This window comes from Pleurodeles waltl, chromosome 11 (assembly GCF_031143425.1).
Source record: "Pleurodeles waltl isolate 20211129_DDA chromosome 11, aPleWal1.hap1.20221129, whole genome shotgun sequence".
NCBI classification, from domain to species: Eukaryota; Metazoa; Chordata; class Amphibia; order Caudata; family Salamandridae; genus Pleurodeles; species Pleurodeles waltl.
In genome coordinates, this window is record NC_090450.1 from 806834803 (window position 1) to 806852233 (window position 17431).

General features: G+C 44.7%; 1 long non-coding RNA gene across 3 annotated transcripts in view; it reads left to right on the forward strand.

Moving 5' to 3' along the window:
- LOC138266145 (uncharacterized) overlaps positions 1–17431 on the forward strand; it is an 89194-nt gene that overhangs the window by 14852 nt on the left and 56911 nt on the right. For 2 of the 3 annotated variants that reach the window (XR_011199473.1, XR_011199471.1), the window contains one exon: positions 10864–11741. The exons of the other annotated variant lie outside the window; for it this stretch is intronic. This is a non-coding gene — a long non-coding RNA (uncharacterized lncRNA). Of the gene's footprint in view, positions 1–10863; positions 11742–17431 lie in introns of those variants that run through there. 3 annotated transcript variants of the gene reach the window in all.

The window sequence follows — 17431 nt, forward strand, 5'->3', positions numbered from 1 at the left end:
ACCACCCCACACATACTATCCCTTTTTTTCTTTTTTTTAAACAACAAAGAAACCACTAATCATAAATAAGTACAAAACTACAAACACAAAAGCTCTAACTGAATACATGACTAATGCCAACCGTGAAACTGAACATATAAAAATATAAAACAGCAGTTTACGCTCACAGAATTTCCCAATAATTCTTCTGTGTGTGGTAGCTCCTGAAACAGCCACTCACACACAGCCCAGGCTTTGAAGGACAATCAGGGCAGTACATCCTAGTCTCCTTCCTGATACCTCTTCGAGCACAGACTCTACATCTCTTAGCAGGAAAGTTTTTTGGGGCCGTGGGAGGAATGTGCTCAGCAAAGTGACGATCTTTCAATCTAGCCACATCCTCCACCTCTGCTTCTCTAGGAACTCTTCCCTGTTCCAGCACAACAAGGCTAGCTATGATAGACTCCTGAAATTTCACAAATGTCATCCTTGACTCTGGAGAACTATCCTTGAACACAACAAAAGCATTAAAAGTTGCCAAGTGGAACAAGTGAACCGCTAATTTCTTATACCAAACATAAGACTTACGAGCAGCAGTGTAAGGTTCTAACCTCTGATCTACTCTATCAACACCACCCATGTGCTTATTATAGTCTAAGATGCACACAGGTTTGCGCACTTCGGAAACCTGACCCCAAACAGCCACAGGTGAAGTACTCTCATCATGAATGGTGCTTAGCATGTATACATCCCTCTTGTCTAAAACTTTCAGAGCTAGCAGCTCATCATTCCGCAAGGCACTGCACTGTCCCTTCTCAAGTTTTTTACAGACAAGCTCTCTTGGATAGCCTTTCCGATTAGAGCGGATTGTGCCACAAGCAACAGTGTCCACTCTGAACAACCCCTTGAACAACTGAACTCCAGTGTAGAAGTTATCTACATATTAATGGTGACCTTTGTTAAACAGTCGTCTACCAAGTTCCCACACAATTTTCTCACTAACTCCAAAAGTGGGTGGACAACCAGAGGGGTCAATATTGGAATCCCTACCAGAGAAGACCCGGAAATTATAAACATATCCTGTACTACTTTCAGACAGCATATACAATTTAATTCCATACCGTGCCCTCTTGTTAGGAATGTACTGCCTAAAAACTAAACGACCCTTGAACAGGACCAAAGACTCATCTACAGATATTTCTTTCCCTGGAACATAGATCTCTGAAAACCGATCTACCAAATGATCAAGGACAGGTATAATCTTAAAAAGACGGTCAGAATCAGGATGATCTTGTGGCAAGGCTAAAGCATTATCTACAAAATGCAACATCTGAAGAAGAAGCTCATACCGGTTACGACTCATGATGGCAGGAAATATAGCAGTTGCCATCAAGGGACTAGTAGACCAATATGAAGACAGCGATGGCTTCCTTATCAGCCCCATCAAAAAAGTTAAACCCAAGAACTTTTTCAACTCTTCCAGATTTGTGGGAATCCACCGGCTAGCTCTAGAGTGTGGCGTAAGTCTGGCAGCGTTTTCCCTCAAAAACTGCTCTGCATACAAATTAGTCTGCTCAACAATCTCTTCCAAAAATATATCGTCCTTAAACAACTCAAAAAAGTTGACGGGCAAAAAGTTTTCCGTATTAACTCAACACCCTGGAAAACCAGTAAACGCAGGTAACTGTGGCTGCTCCATGTTTGGTGCAACCCACGTGTCAGGTCTTCCAATGGGAAGCCTTTCAGCCGCTGGCTCCTGCACCATCGGCACATCACTGTCCTCCTCTAACACAGGCCCTTCATCAGCACTAAGAGTGGCTTCATCATCAGATGATTCATCTCTGATAGAAAATTCACTTCCAGAATCCTGCACTTCCTCCTCTGCCTCAGATGCAGAGTCAGTCTCATATTCATGGTCAGAAGATGACTCAAAAAGCACACTAACAACCTGCTGAGCGGTCATCCTACGGCTAGCCATGATCCTTCCTACAAAAATTAACTGGAAAAATACACCACCAACAACCAGCACTCTGTAAGATAAGTAACAAAGTGTAGCTTTATCACTAAGGGCCAGATGTAGCAATGGGTTTTTCCCATTCTGTGTCAATGGGAAAATGTGTTCGTACATATGGCCCTAAGAGTTATAAACTCAAAAACTATACTGCTCACTTGCCTGAAAAAGCTTGACTCACCAGCAACTACTCTGCACAGCCACAGCAATCACCAATGATATCCCACTAAAAAGAGGAGAAAAAAGCAAATTAGACATCAGACAACACAATAATCATTGTGCATAAATCTAAGGACAATTTCACACACAATCCTGCATGCAATACACCACCTAAAAACATGTCATTCATGCATGGCAACAATACTCACTTGGAGTAAATGTATTTACTTACCTAAAACATGCAACTACGCAAACCGCAGGACAACTACTGCCAAAACTGCAACAAGCCACAGCAAAGTCAGCAAAAGCTTTGAACTAGAACAAAAAGGAGAACAACTGTTATTATCATAAAAGCAAATACTTCGCCAGTTGACAAACACTCCGCCACTAACCATTTTTTAATTTTCCCTTGTGTCTAGTGTTCTCTGCTTGGGGGAAGGTGGGCTTAAATAAAATAGGCCAATCTACCCCCAAGGGGGGGCAGAAATCGCCCAGATTACATTGCCCCCTTTGGGGGGGGGTGACCCTTGCCCAAGGGGCCACACCCCCACACAAAGCACACACACATATAGTATCCCTGGGGATTAAAAAAAATAGGCCTATCTGCCCCCAAGGGGGCGGAACTACCCAATAATACATACGGGCCCCTGGGGGCGACCCTTGCCCAAGGGGCCGCCCGCCCAACACAAAAAAAACAACAACAATAAAATCCCTGGTGTCTAGTGGCTTTCTGCCCCCCTTGGGGCAGATCGGCCTAAAAATAAGGCCAATCTGCCCCCAAGGGGGGCAGAAACGGTGATAAATACATTGGCCCCCCAAGGGGAGCGACCCTTGCCCAAGGGGCCACACCCCCACACATACACACATATAGTATCCCTGGCGCTATGGGGATTCTGCCCCCTTTGGGGGCAGAAATGCCTAAAAAAAATAGGCCTATCTGCCCCCAAGGGGGGCAGAACTACCCAATAATACATACGGGCCCCTGGGGGCGACCCTCGCCCCAGGGGCCGCCCCTCAACACAAAAAAAAAAACCCTGGTGTCTAGTGGCTTTCTGCCCCCCTTGGGAGCAGATCGGCCTAAAAATAAGGCCAATCTGCCCCAAGGGGGGCAGAAACGGCGATAAATACATTGGCCCCCCAGGGAGAGCGACCCTTGCCCAAGGGGCCACCCCCCCACACAAAGCACACATACACACATATAATATCCCTGGCGCTATTGAGATAGGCCTAAAAAAATAGGCCTATCTGCCCCCAAGGGGGGCAGAACTGCCCAATAATACATATGGACCCTTGGGGGTGACCCTTGCCCAAGGGGCCGCCCCCCAACACAAAATAAAAAACCAACAACAATAAAATCCCTGGTGTCTAGTGGCTTCCTGCCCCCCTTGGGGGCAGATCGGCCTAAAAATAAGGCCAATCTGCCCCCAAGGGGGGCAGAAATGACGAAAAATACATTTGCCCCCAAAGGGGAGCGACCCTTGCCCAAGGGGTCGCTCCCCCACACTATAAACACACACACACACATACAGAAATCCCTGGTCTCTAGTGGGCATTCCTGCTGCCCGATCTCATCGCGATCGGGCAGCAGGAATGCTCAAAGAGACATTGAGGGAAAGGAAAACCCTTTCCTTTCCCTCGATGCCTCTTTCAGAGGCATCCCCCCCGCACGAAGGTGAAAAACTCACCTTCTCCTTTAGATGCGCTGGAAGCAAATGGCTTCCAGCGCGTCTTTCCCCCTTTCATGAAATCAGTGCGCGATTGCGCGCTGACGTCATGGGGAGGGGGTTTGGGGGTGAAAGGGGAAGGGATTCCCCTTTCAGCCCTGGCCTGGCAGTCCCGGGACGTAATGGTTACGTCCATGGCGCCACACGGGCGCTGCCATGGACGTAACCATCATGTCCATGGCGGGGAAGGGGTTAAATGAAAAATTCAAACAAGAAAAAGAAACAGTACTTTGTGAAATAGGTGCCAGTACTTAATGAAATATGGACCTGATTATTTCTAACAATAAAACACAATTGTCTGGTATTTTTCCTCTCAAGGTGTGATAACTAAGTTTACAACTGTAAAGCCAGCTGGGTGGCTCTGCGACTTAAATGCTTACTGCTCAAATGTGATTAGTGATAGGTCGGCAGGCTCAGCTTGAGGTCGATAAATTGAGTATTAGTAGAGCCTGTTGTTCTCAATGCTCAGAAATAGCACACATGCAGCATGAAGTACTATAACAAAAGTCATTATATATTGGAAATATAGCACAGAGTGATGGAGCCTGTTGCGGAGATGCAGTGTGTTCACTGGTAATCTGCAGGACACAGATTGACATTTTTTAGCAGGTTAAGCTTTTTAACCATACACTCTGTTCCATACTGTAGATGAAGAACAATGAATTGTGAAGTAATATCACGACTGTTCAAGTCCCAAGAGTTAAGTTAGATTTGGATATGCACTATGGAAAATGATATTGAATCACTTTAGTCAGTTTAGTTAGTTATCAGAAGGGAATGCAGTTAAAACGTGTTGATATAAAATGAAAAATTCAGTTCAGGTTAGGGGAAGTGGAAATGAGAATACATTGCCAGCATGGTAAAAAAAAAGTGGGCTAGAGAGAATGATAATGAACTGGGCTTACATGGTCTATGAGCACATCCATGTTTTGCCACATGTAAACCAATGCCAGCGGAGTTCGCAGAGTTCTGACCACTCTGCATTACGCATGCATTGCGACGTTCCGGCCAAATTCCACCAACGGCTGCATGGGTGAAGCCCACAGATTCTTGATAAGGAAACCCCCTCCCGGGGCAAGATCACGTCCAGTCATCGCCAATATTCTCAATGACATGGACCAGGACGCTATCCTAAAATATGCCCTTGGCCTAGACAAAATCATATATGGCTCACATCATATAATGATGTTCCCAGGTTACACGAAAATGGTACAACAGCAGCAGCAATCCTTCACGGCAGGGAAAGGATATCTAAGAGACCTCAAAATCCCCTACATGCTGCTTTACCCAGCGTCCCTGACAGTTGCCTACAACTCACAGGGAATGTTTTTGACTCCCCTGAAGAGGTTTTGGCTTGGATGGATGAGTCAATATCGAAGAAACCGCATATGCTGCTGCCCCCACATGTACTCCGATTCATCCCAGAGTGATAGACAGACTGGAAAGTGTCGCAATAAGTCCCAATCATTCTGGAGAGTCTTGAATAAAGAAGCTGCCACATGACTTCCATAACCTGGGAATAAGCTGTTGTCGTTGCCGGACTAGCATGCGCTATTACCTGTGGGCCACCATGGGACGGACGCTTAAGTATTTCTCCAATGTAACATAGTGTGGACTAGACTATATGACTAGACTATATGAGTTCACCCCTAGAGACAAAAGGTTTTCCTCTATAACACAGGTTAATTGGTTGGGGTGGTTATGGGGATCCATTGGTGATGGTCACCTAGGGGCCTCCGTTGAGGCACCTGGCGGACTTCTTCTGTGACATATGCTTCACGTTTTCTGAAGTATTGGGGTGGGAGGTGTGAAGTTCATTAGTTATTGCACTGTCTGAATGCATACACTCACTTCGATGCACATCGGACAGCACACTTACTCATCACTCGGCCCCAAATGACTGATACCGGCTCTGCGGGTGCCGTAGGCACAGATACGACTCCTCAAATGGAATGTATAGGGGATGCTTGACATAAATGGGGTGGCATGCTAAAGCAGGCCAAGAGGCTTGGAGTGGACATAATATTCCTTCAAGAAACACACCTCGTGGGCCCCAAAGTACCCTGTCTGGCCAGGTATGGCTACACACAAGTGTATTATTCTGGGTTTTCGAGGGGCTCGAGGGGTACTGACATCTTGATCCACAGCAGAATCCCTTTTCTGCTCATCAAAACTTGATTATATATGGCAGATACACGCTTGTAACAGGTACACTATCTGACAAACCCCTGACCGTTGGCAGTGTCTTTGCCCCCCGCCATTGGGGCGGTCGTTCATAGATCAGATCATGGGGCTTTGGGGGAACATGCCCGATGGCCTCTCCGTGATTGGGGGCAACTGGAATGACATGCTGTGCCTGGAACAGGACAGGTGGTGCGCAGGAGGGCAGGAGTGACGGGGGGTCCACACTGGGCTCCCTAGTGGCTACTCTGGGCTGGAGAGATGCCTGGCAGGCATATCATCCAGGAGAATTGGGGTGTACCTTCTACTCGACCGTCTATAGCTCGTTCTCAAGACTAGACTATATGATGGTCCCTGGTAGATTCCTCCATATGGTGACACAGACAGACATCCTGTCCAGGGGACTCTCTGACTACTCCCCGTGACACTGCGACTATGAGCAGGACCAGCGTGTCCTGTCTTCCGCTGACGTATGTTCCCCTAGCATCTGCAGAATTGGACATGTAAGACTGCACTACACCGATCCATAACTGAATACTTTGCCCATAAGAGGTTGCTTGCCCCCTCCGCAGAACTACTTTGGGAAGCCCTCAAGCCGATGATTCGGGGCATAGACATTAGCTTTTGCACAGGAGAACGTAGAAGCAGGGTTAATAACTTGACTGAGCTTGAGGCACAGATACATACACTGGAGGAGAGTGGTTGCCAGCCAGATGGCGATGAGGCACGATAGCAACTTGGCTTAGCTCAGCAGCGATAGCAACAGGTGCTCCTGGATGACGCTAAACAGATATGGCAGGCGACGCAAAGTCACATATATCAATGGGGTGACAAATCCAGCAGGTTTTTGCATCGACTCTTCCAGGCCACGCGCAACATTTATTTCCCTCTGTACTGGTGATCCATGATGAACTCCTCTCAGACCCCCGCAGCGGCCCAGAGCTGTGTGGCCTACTATAGGTAGATATATGCACAACAGGCGGGTGCTACCCCGATCATATTATTGAACTCACTGAGACATTCTGCCCCCAGGCTGTGTCAGATGAGGCTCAAGCCCTATTGGACAAGGCTATAATTAAAGATGAACTGTCGTCAGCCCTGGCGGGGATACAAACTGGGAAGGCTCCAGTCCCTAACAGGTTCCCCAGCGGATTCTTCAAAGCCTTCAGCCCCAGCTGAAGAAGCATCTCCTGGGGTGATCCATTCGACGTTGGACATATCAGTGCTCCCTCTAGACTGGGGACATGCCAAGATTGTGGTTTTTCTTAAACCGGGTTGCCCTCGGGAACAGCACTCCTCTTACCGGCCTATCTCGCTCCTAAATCTGGAGGCAAACATTCTCTCGAACCTTCGCCAATATGAAATATGAAATACCTACTTGATTTGGTCCACCCTGATTAGGTGGGCTTTATGCCCCATACAGCCATGTACCATAACATTAGACAGGTATATAACGCAATGGCCCTAGCAGAACGACTAGGGACACTGGCAGTAATATTATTGGCAGATATTGACAAAGCTTTTGATTCAGTGGGCTGGAAGTATCTGTTCACTCCCCTGGATCATCTAAACATGGACCCAAGATTCTTAGTGTATATTTGCCTGCTATGCACAAATCCTACTGCCACTGTCCAGGTTTCTGGTGAGGTCTCTGATCCCTTCCCGATATGTCAGGGGACGCGACAGGGATGTCCCCTCTCCCTGCTCCTGTTCGTGCTGGCCATGAAGCCATTCGCTACATGGGTACTGACGGATTCTTTGATTCGACGCTACGAGTAGACCACAACATTGTCTGACAGAATAGCCTTGTATGCAGAATAACGTCCTATTCTTCCTCATGAACCCCATAATATATGGCTATATACGAATCTAGCAAAGTCTGTTTTGTTCCAGATCGGCAATGGTGGCGAAACTTAGAGATGGACGTCTGGCTTGACCATGGCCACTGGCGGAGAGGTTAAAGTACCTAGGCATATATGTCTCCCCCCGACCTGGCCCTGGCGTGGATGAGAAATATATACCCCGTGTTCACCCACATCAAAGAGGAAATGAAGAATTGGTCCTCACTGCTGCTATCCCTACTGGGCAGGTCGGCAATTTTTAAAACAGTCTGTCTCCCTCGGTTGCTTTACCAATTCCAAAATTATCCTTACCCTCATGGTTAAGTCAGCTTAACCCCATCCTATCCGGGTTCACATGGGGAGGAGGTGCTACACGTGTCGCCCTCCGCATGTGCTTTCTGTTCACATATTGTGGAGGAATTGCTGCAGCAGATGTGAGATATTATTATGCCGCATCCCTTCAGCAGGTGATCAACAACTGGTTTTATGACATTCAGAGCGACCCAGCGTACGCACTGGAGCGGTGGGTGTTAGGTGACTATTCCTTGCTAGATTAGCTATACAATATCAAGAAGATAAGTTCCCTACCCCCAGCAACTCGGGTAGATATAGACACCTGGAGACGGTCCCTCCGACAGAAGGAGTGGTGGGGGAAACTGACGTACTGGACACCTCTGTGGCATAGCATCATGCTACACCAGGTAGCCCGTTTAAACGGGTTCCAAAAGTGGGACTGTATAGGCATATCCACGCTTGGTGATGTCCTACACAGCAGAATTTATAAACCGTTTCAGGAGATGCAAGCTGAATTTCAACTCCACCGTAGCCAATTTTATCAATATCTACGCTGCTGCTATGCCCTTCCCTCCTATATCTAAGATCTGCAGGAGTTGCCTGAATTTAGCCCTCTAGAAGGGAAACTCCTAACAGGAGATCAGGGGGCCTACAAGATTGCAGAAATATATCAATTGTTGATCACACACAGCTCTACCACCTTACCAGCGTTAGGGCAGGCATGGGTAGACAATTTAGACACCCTAGATGAGGATGACTGGACAGAGGCCTTAGGGGCCCCTTGCGCCGCTGCGATACCTGCCCACCTGAGATTGATTCAATTTAAATATTTCCATTGGGACATACTTTACACAACGTTGTCTATGGCATATGGGCGTGATAGCCTCCCCAGTGTTTTACGCTGCGGTGAGGAAGTAGGAACTTCCCTCCACACACTGCGGAGCTGCACAGTGCTGACGACCTTTTGGCAGGGCATCACGTCTTACTTTTGGGAGGTTCTCTCCTGGGTTATCCCACAAGATCCTAAGGTGCTCCACCGCCATAGCACAGAGGGCATTGGTGGCAACCGCTATAAAAGACAGCTGCTCTTTTTGGGTCTCACACTAGCAAAAAGAGACATTGCAAGGCTGTGGAAGGCAAACACTCCCCATTGCTTAGTGTTTGGAAGAAAGGGCTTGACCATTGTGTGGACCTCGAGATAGCTGTTTACCAAGCTAGTGGCTGCTCCCAGAAAAAACGTAAGGTGGGGCAGTAATGGGCGATTATATGGGCATAGTTCTTGCACCTGTTTGTACCCCGACTTCCCAGTTAAATACGGGAATATCAATCAATAAGACAGGGGCCAATCTTGCTGTAATGAAACGTTTGCTGTTATGGGTGCACCCCGGTGATGCGGGGGTCGGAGGGAGGTGGTTTGGAATCATCTGTGCATGTGGCTCTGTTATTGTTTCTACGGTTAATGCAAGACTTCTACTGGTTATCAGCTCCTTTGTATTCCATGGCCAGTATGGCCCTATGTTACTGCTAAACCACAATTAAAATATGTTATGAAAAAAGAGTGTGTCTTCGAGGTTTTAGTATGAAGAATGTGGTGCCAGGGCACACACAAACTTAGTTTTATGATTTTTATGCCAAGCGCTCCACGCTCTGGCTTCTTTATCGTTGCGTTCAGTGGGGCTCGTGTTTCTGCCCGGTAATAAGTAAACACTCGTAGGTAGTTGTAGATACAGTCTTGGACGGGGAGGCAGCCAATCCCTGTACTTGATGCTTACTTACGTCATAATTCTTCGCCACAGCTCCCTTCCCCCTGCACAGCTCTGCACACAGAAATTACCATTCATCTGTTCGCACAAATGAAAAAATGTTTTCTATTCTTGCATCCATTAGGAGAAGTTTAAATTTGTGATTTCTGTGTTGCCTGCTACACTTTTACATGGCCTCGCTTGGTCGAGCTCCATGACTACTCCTGATTTACACAGCCTACTTAGTGCAAGATTACCATACCAGTGAGGTCTCAGACACCTGAGAATGGTACAGACCAGAAACCAGTCTGCAGTTCTGAAAGTCCAACATAACTGGCCATCATATGTCTGCTAATATTTCTGTTCATCAGAGTCAGCACCCCAAAAAGTAGAATTCAAGAAAGTCGATGAAAACAGTGGTAAATGCAAGACAATACCTCCCAATTGCCATTGCTAGCGCAGGTGTTTTAATTAGAAATGTATTAATGAGTGTTATGTATTTTGAATAATGAGTTTATGTAGAAAATGAATAAGATAGACAAATAATGCACACGTTTGAAAATGTGACCTCGAAGAATGGCCACCAGTGTTCACGAAATGTTCTAATTGATGATTAATACTTATGAAATATTGAAATGTATTAGACTAATGTAGTAATATGTCATATTAAGGGTTATGAAGTGTGTTCTAGTTTTATTAATTGTAGGCCTTAACTTAGCGAGTGTCTTGGTCTAGTCTTGTCAGGCCTCATGCAGAAGCTGTATTTCTTAGTGGTTAATAAAAATGCTGACAGAGTAAATTAAACTGTGAAGTGTCCATTGTCTTGTTAACCGTGCTTAACAGAAGCTTTTCGTGAAACCAGACTGCAAGGAAATTATGTTCCCGCTAGTGTAACAACTTATGTGTAATGTGTGTGAGATGTACTTTCCCAGGACGAGAACAATGAAGATACTGACTGGAGCTGAAGATGCAACAATATTGCTACCCGATGAGCCGGATGATGAGGACATCGTAAAGTGAACCAATCAACTCCATGTGAATAGAGAAATATTAGAATTCATAGATTTGGTGTAGAAATATTATTGGATAAAGTATAAACATACGATCAACTGACCAATGGGGAGTTAGGGGATACTTTAGGTGACTTTGATATAACAACATGACAGAGGAGAATTAGACAGAGATATACTTTAGGAGAGAGACTTATTCAGATTTTGGGAGAGATAGACTAGAGGAGAGAGACCTATTACGATTTTAGAAGGAGAGACTTTGGAGCGATTCAAGATTCATTCTGTCATTGGTCTCATACTCTCTGACTGAGAGCCTGATGCTTTGGTGATTGACTGATGACCTGAGGAAGAAGACTGATTCTGCTTTGCTGACCCATACTGCAGATAGTTGGATATGATGACATGTGATTGTTATGCATTTTTGGCCTTTTCTTTCTAGGTACCAACTGCGCTGTTTTGACAGATCCATAGTTAGATGTTTTTCCTAAATGTGTGTTCTAAATTGTTTTGCATGAAGCCCAACATGCTGATGTTAATCTGACGTTTAGTTAAGGGCACTCACAAATGACTGACAAATTATAGGGACTAATGATTGATGAGATACTTTGCTGAATTCCATGTACATTATAACTTACTCGCAACTGACTCTATTATTGATTTGCACTGTCACTCTAGAATGTGTTGTGGTTCAAGCTTTGATTAGATTATGTTTCTTCCGCCATATTGGACAACCAGTATTGTTCATATATGTGTTTCATTTGATTTTGAGATTAATCTACATGACTTTAGTATTGTTAATATAAGGGAAATAAACGTACTAAACTTTTACTAAAGGTGTGGTTATTCATGGCTGAAACGTCATGGTGTGTGACAATTACTGACTCCATTGACTATTGATTTTATTGATTACTAATGATTGTTGATCATTGTGGTTTGATTATTGATTCATGTACTGAAGCTATGGTAAGAACTTCTTAATACGAGTCAAAAGGTTCATCGACCTATTCGCGTCACCTTGTAAGTTTACCTATTAAGGTCTGAAGCGCTAACACTATCAATAATCTCTGAAGTGCAGTCTCACCTTTGCTATTTACCAGTTTCCCAAACAACAGTTTAAAAAAAATGTCTTTTCTGTTTTTCCCCCGAAGAGGTCAGTAGGTGCTTTCTTGACTTTCAAGCAACAAAAGACACACTTACCAGGTCTCCCCCATGCCACATTCGAGATAAACTCATCACTTAGACAGCTATGCTCTGACACCGGCAGTGGAACCTGACTACGTCACAGTGTGCAGTGTCCACACCCAGGTCCACTGGCGTCCCTTGGCAGATGCTCTTTGATACTTTGCGCACATGCAAATGAGTCTTTCACACAAAACCGAAGGAAAGGCAAGACAGTACCTCCCAAACTCACGCTCAACAGTCCCTGAACAGCTAAAAAAATTTGTAAAATGGGGCCAAACAGTACATTTTAAAGAATTGTTTTCCCAGCTGGCTAAACAGTCATAGAATTCGAAGTGGTGATCATGCAACATTTCAAAACTTTTATGGTCTATGAACCTTGTCTGATCGGCAACAGGGGTGTCATTAGTTCACCCAATTCAAAAAGTGTGGACAAAGTGGGCATCATTTTCTTAAACGTTGGGTACAAGCAGTTTGTAAATTTCATGTGACATACAGTTTTTAAATAGAGGATATTTCTCTGTGCTTCAACATTCCACATCTTTCCATTTTTTCACCTAGCTCCTCCAAAGTAGATTGTCAGTCACATCTTATGGCTAGCATCTACTTGGGATGGGCAGGGCAGAAACATCAAATTTAAAATGAACTCACATTCCCACATGTTTAACAGTAGAAGCAGACAAAACTTACAGACACAAATCTACCACTACGGGTTACAAAGAACTTACAGGTTCAGGTGACAGACAGGTTATACATTTGAACATGCTAAAGGGGTCATTTAACCCACAGTGTGTTGCCCAGTAGACTATCAGGTCAACAGGAGCTCTGGAATTCACTCCCCTAGCAAAGGACAGTCAGACTTCTTGTGTGGTCCCCCTCTACCTGAAGAGTATCTTTCTATCATAAGTTCATCTTCTGGGGTAGAGGAAGTACTTACCTCAGAAATGAGTGCTAAGTGGAGATTATGTTTATTGTCAACTTGGCTTTCATTTTTGGTTTTTCATTAGCTCCCAAAGTGAAGGAATGCATACAAAAAATAAAGGCCCTGAGGCACAGGGAGTTTTCTCCCTGTGCGTGGGGGGCATTTATTATTTTCTGTATCTGGGACTTCCACAGTCGCATGCTGTGATGCTATATAGATTTGACCATTATTTGACCATCTACTCCATCTTGTTTGAGTGACTCCATTTTGAGTCCTGTGGCAGTTGCAGCGCAGCGCAGGTGTTTTTCCTCACAAAAGTTGTTTTTCTCTTCACAAGTACAAAGTCGGATAGTGCTGGAACATACTATGTGGGATACATACTTGATAAGAGTTCACAAGGCTGAGGTTGTTTTTACCAGAGGAATGTACTGATCTGTCTCGGAAAAACCATGGGAGTGTGGCCAGCTCTTATGGGTGTTTTCGACGCAGACGAAGTACTGCCAGCATTTAGATTCATAACAGAGGAGAGGGGGGTTCTAGAACTCTCTCCTTGAGGTGTTTCAAGGTTTAAAAGATGGGGAGACTTGCTGCTCAGACAGGAGCTCACCTGTGGAGCAGATGCGTTGTCCAGGATCTGCTTGTGATCCTAATCGAGTCTCTTGCCTGATTGATCAATCTGTGAAGTATTTTAAATCTTGATTATTTAGCTCATGTATACGTGCTCTGTTGATGCACTGTACATTTCCTATTGAGTCTTGAACACTTGATATATGCATTTATATTTATATATACATGTTCTGCTGCACTTCAGTTATATGCTTATTTTCACATATTCGTGTCTCTTACTTGATGTTTGGGAATTGCCTTAATAAATTCATTATTCAGATTAAGAGTGCGGAATTATTTTAGCATTGTGTCCTCTTACCTTAAAGTGAAAAGCAATACACATGGTGATCTGGGCAGGGGAATCTAGTGACATTCAGCCATTGCTAAATAGAATGGGCGATGCCACTGTGAACCGTAAGTCCAGTGGTGGATTCACAGTGGGTTCAGGAGTTTCTGCCTTTAGAGGGTCCACCATCAGAAATCATGCACTTCCTCACCTTTAAATGGGATAGGGAGTACCAGGTAGGCGGTCAGATCATCTGCTTTTTTTGGCAGATGCCATGCATTTAGTTAACACTTAAAAAGCAGATTATTTAATTGCTTCTTAAATGACTGATTTTTAGTCAGCCTCCGGTATAGAGGAAGAGCGTTACTGAGTTCAGTAGATGCTTGTTGTCAAGCTCTTTTCCCAGATTTCGTTTTTTACAAAATCTTTTTATTAATATAAATTCGAATTGGAGAAGAAAAACTCTTTTACATGTAGATTGCATAGCGCTAATGATACCTATTTTGCAGTATATATTGAGCGAGCAGTGGTAATTCAGTACATTGAATTTAACCGTAGAGTTCCAAGGGGAAAAGTAATACAATCAGTGAGTGAAGCTTTCATAAACAGTGGATGGAAACAGTAGGTAGGTATGTATAAGGTGATCATAAACAATGTCTCTGAGTTCGACTGCAGCAAATAGGCACTTGGAGAGCCATGAGAGCGGGGGTTAGCACTCCAATACGATTGGGATTGTGAAGGGCATCGTCTTCGTAGAAGGAGTTACAAAAAGAGAAGAGAGAAAAGATGTATTGGCAGTGCCAATAGGTCTGGCTTTAAAGGAATTTTGTATGGTAATGTGAAGCCTTTCAAGTAAATAGCAAGGGAATGAATATGTATTTATGTGGAAGCAAAAAACTGTAGACTACTGTTGGTTCAGGTTAAAATGTCGGGTGACAGTTGCAGTGTCAAGCCAGACCTAAACATCCATGTTGGTTAATGATTGCCCTCCTCCCATCTGTGCTGGTGCCGGAGAAAAACACCATAAATAATCTAGAGCCAGATGTACGACAATTTCATTTTGCGAGTCTCTAATTGTGATTCATTGCAAAATTACAATTAGAGACTCGCAAAATGAAATGCACAAATGTGTCTCAGACACATTTAGCAATTCCCAATGGGGTTGCAAATGACCTAGCTCATTAATAATCATGAGGAAGGTCGCACTTTACGACTCCATTGTGGCCAGCACACACAGACATGTTTTTTTTAAATGCAGACAGTTTCCTTAGAGGAAAACAGGATGCATTTCAAAAAGAAAAAGAAAAAGTAGGCAGTGATCTATGGGACCACTGCCTGCTCTGAAAAAATATTTTCGCATGCATTCACAAAGGGAAAGGGGTCCTAAATGGGTTAACACCAATTTGAAACTGGTGTTAACTGGATCGTTTTGCGACTGCATTCATGGTCACAAAACAATCATACATGCCATTCAGATTTGGTGTTAGGAAGGGGTTCCCTGAACATGCCCCTTCCTAATACTAAATCGTGAAACTCAAATTGCGATTCACTAACAAGTTACCAATTCGCAATTTGGGCTTTGTACATCCCAAAAAGCATTTTTCTAGGTGATTCTACGAATCGGCCCGTTTGCGACTGTGGCCCATAGTTATCTAAGACATTCTAATAGCATTACAGTGTCAAATATGTGCCTCTGACCATTGAAGCTCAGGCAGCTGGATAAATAAACAAAATGATCACGTGTGTGTGGAGGGTTAGCACTTTTTTGTGGAAATACACCCCCTTCTGCCCAATCAAAACATGTACACCAGGCTCCCAAAGCTTCTCTCTAGTGATGATCAGATAATTGCCTGACTACAGCAGCACTGTCAAGTCAGACAGTAAAAAAGCGAAAATAAGGGTCTAAGATTGAGTAAGGGCAGACAGAGGGTCATTGGTAGTGTTTGCATGGGCTAGTGCACATAGGGATGTCTTCGGTTTTTGGTGAAATGTTTATTGTCCTCTGCTGACGTGTAGGCGTAAGAGGTCAAGGGTGAAGAGAGCCGTCCCTGACTATGCTTTGCATCAGCTTCAGCTCAGTGAGTAAATAAGGTTTACATCATTGCAGTGGAGGGAGGCAGACTTAAATGCCACCTTAGTGCTAGTGCATGCTTAGCTGAAAGTAAACCAAGGTCCGCAAGCCTGGCTGCGGCCTTGTTTCTATAGGTGGGTTTTTAAAGTCCAAGGACGAAAGGCTCCCAAGTGGTAAGGTTGCCAAAGATAGTGATGGTGGTGACTGTGTTCTGCTCAGCCTGCCAGTAGTGTACCAAGGGGGGAGGACTATACGATATGTTGTAGGTCCGCTTGGGGAGACCAACAGCCTGGCCAGAAAAGGTAGCATCTGGGAAGTGTTGATTGAGTTTGTTGAGGTTAGTAGGCCTTGTGCAAAATGGAAAATTTAATATTTTTTAAAGTGGGCCTTCCTAGATATTTTTCGCAGGTATTCTAAGGCAGATGCCCAGTCAAAACCATGAAGTGCCGTACCGTCAGTTTCCCAAACCTCCCTGAAGGCCTGTTAAGCAGACCATTATGTGTTCTCGTAGGGCTCTCTATAACTAGGTGATAATGTGCCGACCCACCCCCATTTCAAGGAGTTTTCGTTACAGCGTAGGTTTGTGGGTGTTCACCTGTGATATTCCAATGGATGTGACAAGCCTGGAATAATTGTCTGTGGGCAAGAAACTATCCCTTGTGAATGGACATTTTCCATGCTGCTCGAAAGAGAATAGATATCCATCTAGGAAGCTGTCCCCAAGAGTGTATATGAACCCTTGTGCCAATATCATAATTCTGCAGCCCTGAAATTCCTTGGTGCTTGGGAAAAGACTGGAGAGGCATGGAACAATGTGTTTGGTGAGCTGAATGCTTCAGTTAATGCATTTACAAGCCATAGTTACAAGTCGGGACAACGTGTCAACTGCCTTGATCTTGGGAAGGAGAAAGCAGAGCAAGATCCCCCAGTGACAGTGGAACTTGGCTTGAGCAGGAGTCATTGAGAGATCTGGCAGATAGCTAGTGAGAACCACTGGAGTTGAGCAGAAAGATAATATTTCTCAAAGGATGGGTGTACCTAACCGACTGGCATTTGGAGATTAGCTAGTGCGATCCTGTGGCAGTCGTTGCTCCAAATGAGGTCACCCAGCATGCCATCAAGATAACAAAATAATTTTCTGGCAGAAAAGACAGGAACATTTGCAAATAATACAGCAAGCGGGGGTAACAGTCATGCTACATAAGGCTATCCAACCCCTGGTAGCTAAGGGAAACCGCTTCCAGAAGTGGATTTTAGCTACATGGTGTGGCTTGTGCTTTAATGAATTTGTCCTCATTCATGTCACTCTCCAAGTGGTAGATCCAGACCCCAAGGTATCGAAACATCGTTTCCATCCAGCGGGGAGGAATGCTTACAAGATCTATGGATAGTGTAGGGGCACCAATCTGGAGCCAAAGCCAAAAAG